Source organism: Neofelis nebulosa, chromosome 8, assembly GCF_028018385.1.
Source record: "Neofelis nebulosa isolate mNeoNeb1 chromosome 8, mNeoNeb1.pri, whole genome shotgun sequence".
Lineage (NCBI taxonomy): Eukaryota > Metazoa > Chordata > Mammalia > Carnivora > Felidae > Neofelis > Neofelis nebulosa.
In genome coordinates, this window is record NC_080789.1 from 33,537,665 (window position 1) to 33,553,294 (window position 15,630).

At 34.4% G+C, this 15,630-nt stretch overlaps 1 protein-coding gene and 1 long non-coding RNA gene across 5 annotated transcripts in view; one reads left to right on the forward strand and one right to left on the reverse strand.

Annotated features, from left to right (window-relative positions):
- MGAT4C (MGAT4 family member C) overlaps positions 1-15,630 on the forward strand; it is a 742,934-nt gene that overhangs the window by 498,992 nt on the left and 228,312 nt on the right. The window lies entirely within an intron of this gene.
- The window catches only part of LOC131519138 (uncharacterized), an 81,297-nt gene that overhangs the window by 62,170 nt on the left and 3,497 nt on the right, over positions 1-15,630 (reverse strand). Inside the window, exon 2 of the long non-coding RNA XR_009265491.1 lies at positions 10,720-10,878. This is a non-coding gene — a long non-coding RNA (uncharacterized LOC131519138). The remainder of the gene's footprint in view (positions 1-10,719; positions 10,879-15,630) is intronic.

Sequence of the window (15,630 nt, forward strand, 5' to 3'; positions counted from 1 at the left end):
TTAAAAGATATTTTAAGTAATTTAATGATATAAAAATTTTAAGAATGTCCTTTACAAACAGATACAATATAAGGACTTTGTGCTCTATTTTTACTCTTCTTTTGAAGAGCTCGTGATTATCTGCTAAAGGCTCACAACAATTATATAAAATGGCATGGAGTGAGTAAAAATGTAATGTGAGAATAAAAAATATATACTGATATCATATGTTAATATGAATTAACATATATATGACAGATATATAGAAAAGGCAAGTGTGGGGCGCCTGGGTGGCGCAGTCGGTTAAGCGTCCGACTTCAGCCAGGTCACGATCTCGCGGTCCGTGAGTTCAAGCCCCGCGTCGGGCTCTGGGCCGATGGCTCAGAGCCTGGAGCCTGGAGCCTGTTTCCGATTCTGTGTCTCCCTCTCTCTCTGCCCCTCCCCGTTCATGCTCTGTCTCTCTCTGCCCCAAAAATAAATAAAAAACGTTGGGAAAAAAAAAATTTTTTAAAAAAATAAAAAAAAAAAGAAAAGGCAAGTGTGCGTGATGTGTATGTGGATGGGAGGAATGGTTGGGTGAACTATGATGTTTTCTCCACTTATAGGCATAACAAACACACACAGAACTTGCTTTTTGTTTTAAGTATATATGTATATGCTTTTAAGAAGAAAGTTTGTCACTTTTTCTTCAAAATTTTTTTCAGAAATGTCACACATATATATAAGGACTGAACTAAACATTAAAAATAAATTTATTGATGGCAGACCACAAGGACACATATGTATAGTTAAAATCCCTTTATTTGTTTGAACAATACCAATTCAATAAGTTGAACAAAATATTTTAGTAAGATTATACCTTGTTTTTTACTAATGTTTTTAATAGACACCTCAAAAATATTTATGTTCTTAACTAAAATATATGGTGGATACCAGGTTTAAAAAGGGAAAAAAAGTCTCTCTCCCCCTCACCCCCCTCTTGCTTTGTATATATCAAGCACTTTCCATATACAATTTGCCTGTCTACATGGGCCAAGTTTTGACACAGTATACAGTTCTTTGGTGATGGGCCCATTGAATCTAAGGTAAGAAAACTTGTGCTGTAAAGAAACAAAGGTTATGAAAAGTAAAAAACGAAACAAGGATTGGAGAACCAATCAAGAAGCACAGCTTTGTAACAAGGATGTCTTTAGCTATAAGATCTTGAGTTTGTTGACTAGAGGTCTTGTATTTCATTTTTCACATATGTCATATATGTAGTTTGAATAAGATCTATTTTACACATATGTAATATATATAGTCTGAATGAAGTGGTGAAAGTAATCATTGCTAAGGCCACTGAACCTCTACCAGTCCTATGTCTACATGACTAGCATCAACATTCTACCTATGATGAAAAGTACTTGTAATTCAAGCCTGACATATGTAGTCAAATTTCTAAGCATTTTCTTTAAGGACCTCTTGATATTTCAGAACCAACCTCTCCAGAATAATCTGGGAATGTCACTGAGTTTCAACAGTCTAATCCCACCAAAAATTGTATCTGTCTGACTCATATTTTGGTGAGAATAACCACTCCAGAAATATTCAGAATTTTATTGCCTATTTTCAGAAGATATATTTGTGTAAAAACCCAGTTCTAAGATCTGACCAATTTCTCTTCCAAGATAAAGAAAATTTCTTTTTTTTTTTTTTTTTCCCCCAGCCAAAGCCTAATAATGGTCTGTGATGTCTCTGGATGTCTTTATATCTTTTGATCCAACTTTATAATTTATTCACTCCCCTTTCATTTAATTATTATGCCCTAATGCATACATAAAATTTTGAGAAGACAGCTCAAAAATTAAAAAAAATAATAAATATAAAATTTTATTTAAAATGCAGAATAACATTTATTCAGCTTTCTCAAAATATATATCCATTCTAACATTTCTGATTTTTGGTTTTACTTGCCAATTCATGGGTTACTTCACAACCTCAAGCCACTTATGGAAAAATAAAATTCACCTGTACTGTAAAGGTAAAATCTAATATTTTAAATTGTATTCATTATTTTAACATATTGTGTAAAAATTTTTTTCTAAGCCATTTTACAAGCAGCATAGCCATTTGGGAATAAAGTTGAGAATTATCCCATATAGAGATATAATGGGTGAAATTTCAAAATTTAATAAGTAAAACATTTTAGAAAATGTTACAAATATATTAAAAATATTTTCCTATAATTCTTATATTGGGTAGAAATTAATTTCCAAAAGGGTTGAAACTACAAATAATTTGAAAAATTTAAAAATTAAAAATAAATAGCCATATCATGCCAAAAACTTTAATCTTATGTGCATGTTTGGTATAGTATACTAAAGCATCTAGACTTTCATTTAGTCTACAAAACATATCAAACGTCTAACATAATAAACAAAAACAGACAGAAGGTCTGCTTTCAAAGACATTATATTCTAGAGGAAGATACAAACATTTTAAACGTAATAAATAAATCTATTATAATGATAAACACAACAAAAGAAAGGCACTTGGACTATGAAAGAATATAATAAAGATTTTACTTAATTAGGGAGGTCAGGGGTGAATTTCTCTTGGCTGATGTGGGAGGAGCAGACATACCTAGATGAAGAGGGAGATGGAATGGGTAGAAAAATATTTAGAATAGAAAGCATGTGCAAAAGTCTTGTGGCCAAAGATGCAGAATGATTATAAGTGAATAACAGAGGGCTCAGTGGCTTTAGGTGTGATAACAAGGAATAATAATGAAGCAAAGAATGAGTAAAGGTCATTCCAGTCAGAAAAAAAAACAAAAAAAACAAAAACAGTCTTGGTATACACATAGTCCCTGTAGCAAAAAGTATTATGGCAAGAAACGGGACTACAATCTGTCATTTGAGAAGAGAAGAGAAAGAGCAAGAGTGAGGTTAAGAACGGTGGTGGAAGGTGAGGCTAGAGTAATTGGGGCCAGATCAGACAGAATACTGTAAATCACACAAAGAAGAATCCTCCTTTTATTTTAAGAACAAGAATCCCTGAAGGATTTTAAGCAAGACATGGAGGTGGTGGGGTGAGATGTTAAGGGTTTGAAACATTTACATTACAGGTCCCATTCACTGTGATTCTTTTTTTTTTTTTTTTTTTTTTAATGTTTATATTTAAGACACAGAGAGACAAGTGGAGGAGGGGCAGAGAGAGAGGGAGACAGAATTTGAAGTAGGTTCCAGGCTCTGAGTGACAGCACAGAGCCAGGTGCGAGGCCCCAGCTCACGCACTGTGAGATCATGCCCTGAGCCAAAGTCGGACACCTAACTAACTGAGCTACCCAGGTGCCCCATTCACTATAATTCTTAACTCCTCTCCAGTGCAGATCCAATGCTAAAGTACAACAGCTTCTGGTGTTTCTCTCAATTAATCATGAACTCTATTACATGTAATCAATCCAAGATGATTCAGAAGGTACTTGAGTGTCTTGATATGCTTCTTGGTCTTCGTTGTATGTATTGAAAATCGATACAGTATTATAGATACACAGGTTACAAAATATTGGTCTGAATCAGTCACAACATTATTATAAATCTTAAAAGTTGCTTTTCTCAGGAAATTGCTTCTAATAGCTTGCTGATTTGTGGGGTTTTTTTTTCCTATTAACATAAGCATGAAACAAGCATTTGATGTTTCAGCCTTCTAGGTAAACTTATGTTGATCTTAACTGACGAATAAAAATTGCTCTGCAATATTTTATTTAATGTTTCCAGTTCTCTCTTGACTGAGAGTTCCTTGAAACCAAAGTAAAAGGCACTTCATGTTTGTATCATAGCAATTAATACAATGTCAGGCCATAAAAAGTTGTTGATTGAATGAATGGACACAATGTGTTTCACCTATGTTCTGCTATAATATGTCACTAATTCTTAAAATGTCAAGTCAATTCAATAAATATTTAATGAGTGTGTACTCTGCACAAGAAGGTGCTAGGCAAGTATTTAAAAGTGCCTCATAACTGTTTTCAGAACTTACTTCTAAAGATAGACTTTTGTTGAGAACTTTTGTTTTACCACATGCCACACTGACCCTTCAAAGTTTTGTTGAATACTTAGATTAGTTATAAATGCTATTTGATGAACAGCTGTCCTCTTTAACTAAAACCACACACACACACACACACACACACACACACACACACAGTCTATACTATTTTTATTTCAAAGATTATTACATAAAAATATAATGTGATTCAGAGTAAAAACCCATCCCTTTTATGAGCAATTAGCAAGTGCTAAATAACAATCTAATTTATATACTATATTTCTCCTTTTAGTAAGTTTAAGAACCTTTTGAGATGAATTACAATTATGACTTTCTCTTAGAGTAAGTTAGAAATACTGTTCAAACTAGGCAAATAATGTACTGCTCTCCAAGATGACATACTAGTTAAGTATAAAATCAGTATAAGTATAAAATCAGTAATTGAACCCAGGAGTCTCTGATTTACATTCGGTGTCCTAATTTGATTCTATTGTTGGATGGGAACCAAGGAAAGTGAGTGTAGATTTTATATAAGTCTACTCTATCATTTCCTATAGAAACACTTGGCTATAAAAATTATTTGTGAGTCAGACATTTCTAACAGGAAACTGTCATTTAGCGGGTTATTTCATGTTAACTTTGATACAGTTTTTTTTTAAAGGGTGGTAGGTGCCCTGCTGTCAGAGTATGTCCATGCCTGTTTTAAATTATCCAAGTAGTGAAGGCCCTAATTAACCACATGGTGATTGTGGAGGGATAAGCTGAGAAGCTAGCTAGAATTAAGACAGTATTGTAAGAGATCAGGATAGTCTAATTTCAGTGGACGGTTTAGCACCTGGGACAATGGGACCAAGAGCTTGAACCAATAAAAGATGAGATGGGAGCCAGCTGTGGAGAATGGGCATATCTTCTCACAAATTGTTTCTGTTTTTTTCTGTGCCCTTTTAATTGTCTCACCACCCTCCCAACACAAATTTATGAGGTTTTACATATAAATTTCAATTTTATATTTAACTTATCTTAATAAAGTTCTTTTTTTAGGACAAGTTTTAGGTTAACAACAAAATTAAGAAGATACAGATTTTCCATAGGCCCCTGCCCTACACATACATAGCCTTCCCCATTATCACACTGACATTATTCACTAAAACGGTACCTTTTTTTTTTTTTTTTTTTTTTTGCCAAGAATTAACCTACATTGGCACACATGATTACCCAAAGTCCACGGCTTACCTTAAAGTTCACTCTTGGTGTTACACATTCTATGGGTTTGGACAAATACATAATGGCATGTATCCATCATTATAGTAACATACAGAGTATTTCCACTGTCCCCCAAACCCTCCGTGCTCTATTCATCTCTCCCTCCCCTGACCCAATACCAAATATCAAAACCCAAAAAAGACTATACCTTTTCCTCTAAGTACTGCTTTAATTGCATCCCAAAAATTTTGATAAATTGTGTTCTCATTTTGATTTGGTTCAAAATGTTATTTTACTTTTCTTGAGATTTCTTCTCTGACCCTTGTGTTATTTAGCAGTGTGTTTTTTAATTTCCACGTATTTGAGGATTTTACAACTATCTTTCTGCTATTGGTTTCTAACTTAATTCCACCACTGTGGCCCAAGAGCAGACATCGTATGATTTCTATTATTTTAAATTTGTTAAGATGTGTTTTATGGACCCAGAAGTGGTCTATCTTTGTGAATTTTTCATGTGAGCATGAGTAGAATGTGTATTCTGCTGTTCTTGGAAGCAGTAGTTTGCACATACCACTTATATCCAGTTGATTAATAACGTTTAAGTTCACCTGTCTTTCTGCGTTTCTGCACTTTGGACCCATTTATGAGAGAGGGGTGTCGATGTCTCCAACTGTAATAGTGGACTCATCTATATCTTCTTGTAGTTCTTTCAGTTTTTGCCTCATGCATTTTATGCTCTGATGTTAGGCACATGCCACTAAGGACTGTTACATCTTCTTGGAGAATTCTCCCTTCTATCATTCTGTAACATCCTCCTTCATTCCTGATAACTTTTCTTGCTCTGAGGTCTGCTCTGGCCAAAACTAGTATAGCTACTCCTGCTTTCTTTTGATCCGCATTAGCATGTTATGTCTTTATCTCTTCACTTTTAATCTGGATGTGTCTTTATTTTTAAAGTGCGTTTCCTGTAGGCAACATATAGTTGGTGGATGGTTTTCAATCTGCTCTGACAACCTCTGTCTTTTAATTGTTGCATTGAGGCCATTGACATTCAAAGTGATTATTGATATAATTGGCTTAATATCGACCATATCTGTTGCTCATTTGCATGTGTTGCTTTTGTTCTTTGTTCCTACTTTTGTCTTTTACTCTTTTTCTGCCTGTTGTGGTTCATTAAGCATTTTTTATTCACTTTTCTCTCTTAGCATGTTATATTTTTTCCAAACTCTTTTTAGCCACTGTCCTTGAGTTTACAATATACATTTACAATTAATTCAAGTTCACTTTCAAATAACATTATACCACTTCATAGATTGTGTAAGTGCTCTATAACAAAATGGCCCTAAAACCTCCCTCCTATTTCCTGTGTTCTTGCAATCATTTATTTAACTTACGTATAAGTGTGCAGATTCAACTATGTATCCATCTCTTCTGTGTATATATATACATATGCATATGTACATACATACATAACAGATGTGTTATTGCTTTTAGTATTTTGAACAAACTGTTATCTCTTAGATCAATTAAAAATAAGACAAATTTGTATTTTACCTTTACTTATTTCCTCTCTGATGCTTTCCCTTCTTTATGTACATCTGTGTTTATGAACTCTATATCATTTTGCTTCTTTCTAAAGTATTGATTTTAACATTTATTGAAAAGCAAATCTATTAGTAACAAATTTCCTCAATTTTTGTTTGTGTATATCTTTTTGAAGGAACAGAATTCTAGGTTGGTGTTTTATTTGTTTTGTTTTATTTTTCTCTACGCATTTTAAATATTTCACTCTGCTCTTGCTTGCATGGTTTCTGAGGATAAATTGGACATAATTCTTATCTTTATGCCTACGTAGGTAGGATTCCCCACCCCCAGCTTTTTACAGGAATTTTTCTTTACCTTTGATTTTCTGTAGTTTAAAATGATGCCTATGTGTAGTTTTCATTTGTTTTATATTTATCTTGCTTGGTATTCTCTGAGTTTCCTGCATCTGTGGTGTGATATGTAACATGTATTGGGGGAAATTTTCAGTTATTATTGTTTGAAACATTTCTTCTCTTTCTCTCCTTCTGATGTTCCTATTTATCATATATTACATTATGCATAGGCTTATGTAGTTTTCCTACAGCTCTTAGATAAATATTGTTGTCTATTTTTTATTTCTTTTTTGTCATTTTTGTGTTTACTTTTTGGCTTAGGAGATTTCTATTGAGATAGCCTCAAGTTCAGAGATTCTTTTCTTAGTCACACCTAGCCTCCTTATAAGCCCGGCAAAGACATTCTCCGTTTCTGTTATAGTTTTTTTTTTTAATTTATTTTTCATTCTTTCTTAGACTTTCCAACTCTCTTACATTGTCAACTATTCTTGCATGCTGTCTACTTATCCAGTAGAATTCTTCATGTATTACCCACAGTTGTTTTAAATTCCAGGGCTGATAATTCCAACATCCCTGCTGTATCTGAGTCGATTTTTATGCTTGCTACATCTCTTCAATCTGTGTTGTTTTGGGTTTTTTTTCCCCCTTTTTTATGCCTTGTAATTTTTCTTGATAACCAGACTTGGTATACTGAGTAAAAGAAACTGCTATAAGTAATCTTTTAGTAATGTGGCTGTAAGGTGTGATGTGGGGACAAGGGGACCATTCTATTGTCTAATAATGGATTAGGGCTCAGAATTTTAGTGCACCTGTGCCTCTTGACTATCAACTTCACAGGTGCTTCTCAGGTTTGGAGTTGGTTGCCTTTCCCCAGATCATTAGACTGTGATAAAATTATCACAGGTTAGGTTCTGGTTAACTATTTTCTCCAGAGAGCATACCTTGTTTAGAAGAACAGAATGGTCTCATGTGTTTCTAAATGGTTTCTTTTTCCTTCCTTCTGTCAGAAGCACATTTTTTTCCCTGATAATTCACTGTGAGAACCTGATAGAATTCTGGGACGTAAAATGCACAAAATGTGCCCTCTCCCCCCCTCCCCTAGTGGCCAGGTTCTACTATCTAGTGTTTGTCACTCAAACTTGTCCATGTGGGGCCTCTATGAATTCCTCAACTAAAGTTCGGGTTTTATTACCCTGAAAGGCTCCTGAGGATGTTTCAGTTTGCGGATTTCTGCTCTGGAAGGTGTAATTCATTGTATCTGAATGTTGGCCACTCCAGTTTTGGAGGCAGCAGTTTTCCCTTAGATCTCACTTCCCTAATGGATGTAAGAAGAGTTGCTGATTTTTCCATTTGTTCGGCTTTTCACTTGTTAGGATAGAGGGGGCACTTCTAGGCTCTGACTGGCTGGACTGGAAACTACAAGTCTGATTAATTATTAAAAAAAAGAAAACGTCCATGTTGTATTTTTGCTTTAGTGTCTCCTACCATTACAATATAGTAATATCATATTTTAAAGCTTAAATAAGTGGGCGCTTGGGTGGCTCAGTTGGTAAAGCCTCTGACTCTTGATTTCGGCTCCAGTCCTGATCTCATGGGTTGTGATATTGACCCCCACATCGGACTTTGAGCCGACAGTATGCTTGGGATTCTCTCTCTCCCTCTGTCTCTGCCCCTCCCCTTCTCTCTCTCTTTGTCAAAAAATAAATAAACTTTAAAAATTAAAAAAATAAAACTTACATAAGTCTTTATTAGTGTCGGGGTAGTAGTGTAGTAATAACAGTAAATTCTCTTCCTTTAAATAGTTTTTAGTTTCCTTTGCTTTCATAAGCATTTTTATTGATTTTTATTGATTTCCTCAGTTTCTGCTACCTTTCTCTAATTTGGACTTAAATTCTCTCCAAAAAAATATATCTTTCTTCAATACATTCAAACACATCAAATAATCTTTTAGTTTCATATCTTTGTAGTTACTGGTTATTCAGTTATCCTTACTGGAGAATGCTGTCTTCTGTTCTAACATGATAGGCCTGCTATCTCGCCATCATCCCAAGATTCCCTTTCATCATCATCATCCTCCAGAAAATTCCCATGGCCTCTCCCAAGTGTTAGATTGCCTATTTTCCAAACTCACATTTTCTTTTTTCTTGCTTTGACCGTTGCTCTGATGGGGTACATCCTACAGCAGCTTCCAAAAGAGGGTGTGGAAGGTAGCATTTTCATGAGTTTGCTTGTCTGAAGATGCCATGACTTACTGCTTCAAACTTAATTAGCAATGTCGATGGGTATAAATTTCTGTTTTGAAACTAACTTTGTAAGTATCACTGTTCCATTGTTTCCTTTCTCAGTTTTGCTATTAAAAAGTCTGATGCTACTGTGATTCTTGATTTTTTTTTTATTCTATTTTTTTTCTCTCTTCAGACTTGCAGGACCTTTATCCCTGGTGATTTTACATTTCATGACAATATGCTTTATGTAAGTTTCTTCCATTAATTTTGTTGGGGCTTTCCTAGATCCCTTCAACATAGAAATATATGTGTCTTTCCAGGACTTTCACCCTATAAATTGCATAAGGCAGAGGAATGATTCTGTCTCTATTTTGGGAAAAATCAATGTTGAGAGGCCTGGGGTCGCAAAAGACTTATTGCCAATACCATGATTTTACTTTTAAGGTCCTTAGGCAAAACTTCTCCTACGTGAAATATGACGCATATTTTTTTAAGTTTATTTATTTATGTATGTATATAGAGTACACACACCAGCACATGTGAGTAGGAGAGGGGGCAGATAGAGAGGGAGACAGAGAATCCCAAGCAAGCTCCATGCTGTCAGCACAAGGGGCTCAATCTCACAAATGTGACCTCATGACCTGAGTGGAAATCAAGAGTCGGATGCTTAACTGTCTGGGCCACCCAGGTGCCCAAGGCACATTTTTTTTAATAAACATTATGAGTAAGACTATACAGAGAATGAGATAAAGTTTTAATTAGAGTAATTTAGCAATCAATGAAAGACTAACTCTGTATCAGAGACAACAATGGCAGCAGGGCTGGAGGGTAGTGAGTTATTTGAGCATGAAATAACCTTATTAGGCGATGGAAAGAATGACTTTAAGCCAATTTCTTCCCTCTGTAAAAGGGCATAACTATGGGCCATGATGGTGATCCACAGGAGTAGCCATTGGTTGGCTCATTCTAAGATAAAAAATTTGGGGAATGCTTAGGAGCCTGGCCACTTCATAATATATGCTCTCATGAGGCATGCAATAAAAAACAGTGCAACATACTTATAGTCCCCTGTCTATTTCCAGATTCTTCCTTATTGATTCTGAATTCAGGATGGTAGAGGGGTAGGAATATCTCCCATCTAACCTACAGGCTGTTTTGATCCTCTATTAGTCACAGACAAAAACACACATGCCAGGAGCAGATAGCTTCCAGCAGGAAACAAAACAAAACACACAAAACAATTTCTTGTTATCTCCTACATTTTCACACTGTTCACTTAGTGATTCTTTTCTGATTTACCCTGGAAAGAGCTAGAATATTTTCCAGGTCTACAATTTTGAAGATGTATTGACAGATGTGATAGATAAAGATGTCACTTATAACTCAGAACTTTAAGCCACACCCACCTGTCACTCATCATGACAAAGCAGAAGGTTCCTATAGACTTTGTAGTCACCATTGACCTTTGGCGAGTTCGTGGATTAAGTTGAGTGATGAGCTTCTGCACAATGATCTACCGAGGTCCAGTCGAAGGTCATTAATTCACATTATGTGTCCACAGTGTCCTGAAACAATGGTTGTGATTTGACCATTTAAAAAAAAAAAAATGGTTAGAAGGACACCGGGGCATTTTCTTACATGACTGTAATGGAGGAATGCACTGTTACTCAATCAATTCTAGTAAAGTACATTACTAATATCAGCTAATAGCAAAAGAGTAAAAAAGTACATGAATACAAAGGAGGTTATTTAACAAAGCTTGGCAAAATAACAAATTTAAGGAAGGTTATTCTAGTTCTATACTGCCACAGACAAGAAAGCCCTGAAAATAATGCTGAAATAATGTCAGATCTTAATGAATAGGTGAAAAACAACTGCTACTGACAGATCATCATGAGACAAAGATAAGACAATTGGTTTCAAAGTATACACATTGTAATAACTTCAAATGTACAGAGAAAGAAACAGATTACAAATGTTATGGACATAGCACTAAATTAGACATTTAAAACAATTCTTCGAATTCTTTAAAAAGTCTATAAATAGCTTCCCATTTCTTGTCAATTATTTAAAACTTGTTATTACATTTATTTAATTACATACACAGAGAGCTAAATATATGTACTTCATTATAGAGACAATAACAAAAGATGGCAGTATTCTCACCTGTAACCCTCAGGAATGCATTACAATTCAGCTTTATTACAGATAATTCTTAACGATTAATTCTAAAGATACGAGTTCTGCTATAATTTGGACAAGTAAAATTAAAATAATGCATATCTCAGGCACAAATCTTGGTGTATGAATATAATTCTATGGAATCATAGAAGACTATAGAAAAATTAGTTGACTATTTCTGTCATAAGGTTGGTTTTTACAGGTTCTAGTCCATTCCAAACAACCACTGTTCATTTAGATACCATCTTCTGTGTCAGTGGATTTGTGCACGTCCTGGATCTTTGAAAAGGATAGCATCAGTATACCACACGTAGAGTGAGGCTCAGTGTTGTCATGTGTCAAGAGAGGGCATCCTTTGTGCAGGAGAAATCTTGTCCCACAAGTGGAGTGATCTGGAAATGTTGTCTGGGCAGACCAGAGTCCTCCAGCACTAGCGCTCAGTGCTGCTGGGAAGTCTCTGCATGCTGGACTGGCTGCTTTTCACCTCATTCCCCTACTTGTTGTTCTTCTGTCTTCCCCAGCCTCTACTCATCATGCTCCATCACACTTTTCTCCTCAGAATTCCCAAGCAGGAAGTCTCTTCACCTTGGGGATGCAGAGCAATATGGATTTTCCTTTCTTCACTTTCAGAAGTGTTGTTTGACATATGAACTGTGCCCTACTTTCTTCACAGACTTAACCTCAGATTTTTAGGACACTTTCTACTTATTTCAATGAAATCTGAGGTCGCACCCTGAAACCTTTGGCTTGCATATTCATTTTGGCAATGATTTTTGGAAAAATCATTTTGGCAATGATTTTTAAGCCTGGTTACAGAGACCATCATTTAAAGGAGGAACATACACCAGGGCCAACCACCTGTCCCCCTCCCTATACTCAGAGGTTCTTACACAAGTAGTTGGATTGAGGCTTATCTTAATCTGTTTGGGCTTCTGTAACAGTTAATACCACAAAGTAGGCAGTTTATAAACAATAGAAATCAATTTCCCACAGTTCTGGGGGCCAGGAAGCCCAAGATCAAACTTCCTGTTGAGAGCAAATTTCTTGGTTCATAGATGACCATTTTTTTTTTTTTTTACTCTAACCCTACATGCAGAAGGACTTAGGTACCTCTCTGGGGTCTCTCTTATTGGAAAGGCACAACTCCCAATCATAAGGGCCCCACCTTTAAGATCTAACCCCCGCCCAAAGGCTTTACCTTCTAAAACCATCATATTGGTTACGAAGTTGCAACACATAAATTGGTGTCTGGGGTTTGGAGTATGGGGAAGCACAGATATTCGATCCATAGGAGGGTCCTATATTATGGCATTTCTCAGTTGAGATTTAAATGAGCTGCTATGATTGAGAAATACTGGCTTATAGTGCAAATCTAGGAATCCTTTAGAAAGTCTTAGCATTGACCTGTCTTGTAGACCTGTTGCAAAAAAGCAAAAACAACCCCCCCCCCAATTAGGTAATGTAAATTAGATTAGCATAGTGCTTAGAGCGAAGTAAATGCTCCAGTTAGTGATGATGATGGTGGTGATATTTTTCTTTCTTTTACTGATATAATAATCCTAATTCTCCTTGTGGTAATGTGGATTTCTCTGCTTGATTTGAAGTCTTCAACTACAAATTTGTAACATGGCAAAACACTGTAAAATGATTAGTAATCTTTCACTATCTTTGTGTGTGAACATCCATACGTTTGGAGCAGATGAGTTTTACATGAATAAACCCTTTCTCTTGTCAAATATAAGGTAGTTGTGTTAAATTGTTCCTCATCAAAATCTAAATTTAATTTTCAGTTTCTATGAGATTACTGTTGTCCATTATTTGTCAAGAAGGAGGTAGTAGCCTTGATTTGATATAATTTGGGCAACATGAGAAAAAAGACAAAAAAACTGAAGTGAAAGAAAAAAAAACTCATGAGTTGAAGTTGTGAAATTTACATCAGGGACAAAACAAAATATATAAGAAATCAAGTGAGGTATCCTTAATTAAGGAGTAATGTGAAACCACAGAAAATACAGTTGTTCAGAGAACACGGTGAGAAACAAATCCTTTTTCCCACTGATCTTTAGGTCTCTTTCAGACATTAGTGATGATATTCCAAGGGAATCTAGTAAAATAAATCTAGTAAAATAAATTAGAGTATATATTAAATTGAGATATCTTCCATGATAAGTTAATGTTTGCAGTTTGTGTCTAAAAACAGTGTGCTGAATCACTAAAACAGCATGAGTTTCTTACCTTCAGTCTGAGAATTCTTATTTCTTTAACATATAAGATGGGAGAACTTTCTCTACCCTTAGTCATTTTCCTCTTCTCTAGGGTAAAATTTACTGACACATAAACATAGTTAAACATCTTGAAGATATTTATTCTCAGAAAATAAAGGTGACATGGCCTAATAATTCTAAGCATTTTCAAAATTTTATCTGCACAGGAAACAGAAATAAAGATAATACACTGAAGCTGCCACACAATAGATTTAAAGTAAGCATAAAGAAAAAAAACAGGTGACAGTGGAGAACACGAAGCATAAAAATAAAAGAATACAAGCAAGATCAACAAATAAACATTCTTATCAGATTTGGTTATGCCTAGAATTTAGTAGATTGAAAATATAATTTTTAGGTATCCCTTACTATACCAGGAAGTTATCATTGATTTATCATCTCAGTTATTTTGAACAGTTTGCACTTTTTCAAAAGCAATATAAAAGTCTTCATGAAACAGAAAAAAAAGTTTCTTCTAAATAGATTAACCTCTGAAATAAGTTTACAATGAAACATTTGGTAGTGTGTTAGCAAAAAGTAATGTTTTAAAGCCACACATTTTAAGATAATTTAAATAATTCCTGTTTTTCAGTAGGTTTTAATAATTTAACTTAATCACTTGTTCTTCTTAAACTGAAAAGTTACCTAATAAAAGCATTCACACATGTAAGTTCCTGATATACTTTACATATTATATTTCTTTAAATAATAATCATAATAAGGATAAACTAGTGTATTAAGAGTGTTTGTGGAATACACAGAGGTGCCATCTTGTGGATAACGCAACCATAGGCCAGTTATTGATGCTATAAGACTTATAAAATTCTATATTCTAATTTTCCTAACTGCTCAGAGAAAGTAATAATGTTCACAAGAGTTTAAAACCCGTTTAAATTCCTAAGCCCTGCCTATGAAATTATCACCTGAAGGACATATTCATTTCTTCTGAAGTTAGTATTAACCTAAACCTTATTAATATGTAGGTTGGGGAACATTGGAGGATGGTCTCTCCAGTTTAATTAGCCTCTAGTGCTGATTTGTTTTGATAATATAAATAATTAGTTTAACCACAAAATTGATGTAACAGAAAAAATTGTCAGGCAATTAAATACTGCAATGATTTCAGCTCCTGGGAAATATATAGTATGTAAGTAGAGTAATAAAACTGAGATGTACTTGGCTTGAGCTACAAAACATCTTCTACTTGATTTGTCAAAAATATTTTTATGGATTCCATTTTCTTCATATCGGAAAACATACACTAATAAAAGTGTACTCAGAATAAAGCCTAAATTAATTCCTGTAGTTATCTTTCCCTTATATTAAGCTTTTACATGGCTTTAAAGTTAAAATATTTTTCTGTTCTCTGGAACCCATAAGTGTTAGCTGGCCATGGTAGTTGGAAGAATGTAATAAAATAATGAGAGATGTAGATGAATTCATGATAAAATGTTGTTTTTGTTATTTTCCCTTTCTATGAAGTTGATTTTTTTAATCCTGAAAAAAAATGTATTTTACTTTTCCACATGTGTATAATAAATAGTATACTCAAAAAAGTGATACCATCTTTGTATTTTTCTTTCTGTAGCTTTATGTTCCAACATTTTTATACTTAGAATGTTTATTTTTTTACATTATATGTTAGATTTCTTACTGATACTATTTATGATAGTAATAAGGATTTTATGTCTTATTATCAATGTTCATACTACATAATTGCCGTCTTATTTTTGGCTTTAAATCATATGCATATGTAAACCAATGTTTAAGTATCAAGACTTTACAAGAGGGCAAACTGCAAGTAAATCAATGAAAGGCCTTGACCATTAATATCTCCACTCATCCTAAAGAAACACTACCAAACTATTACTA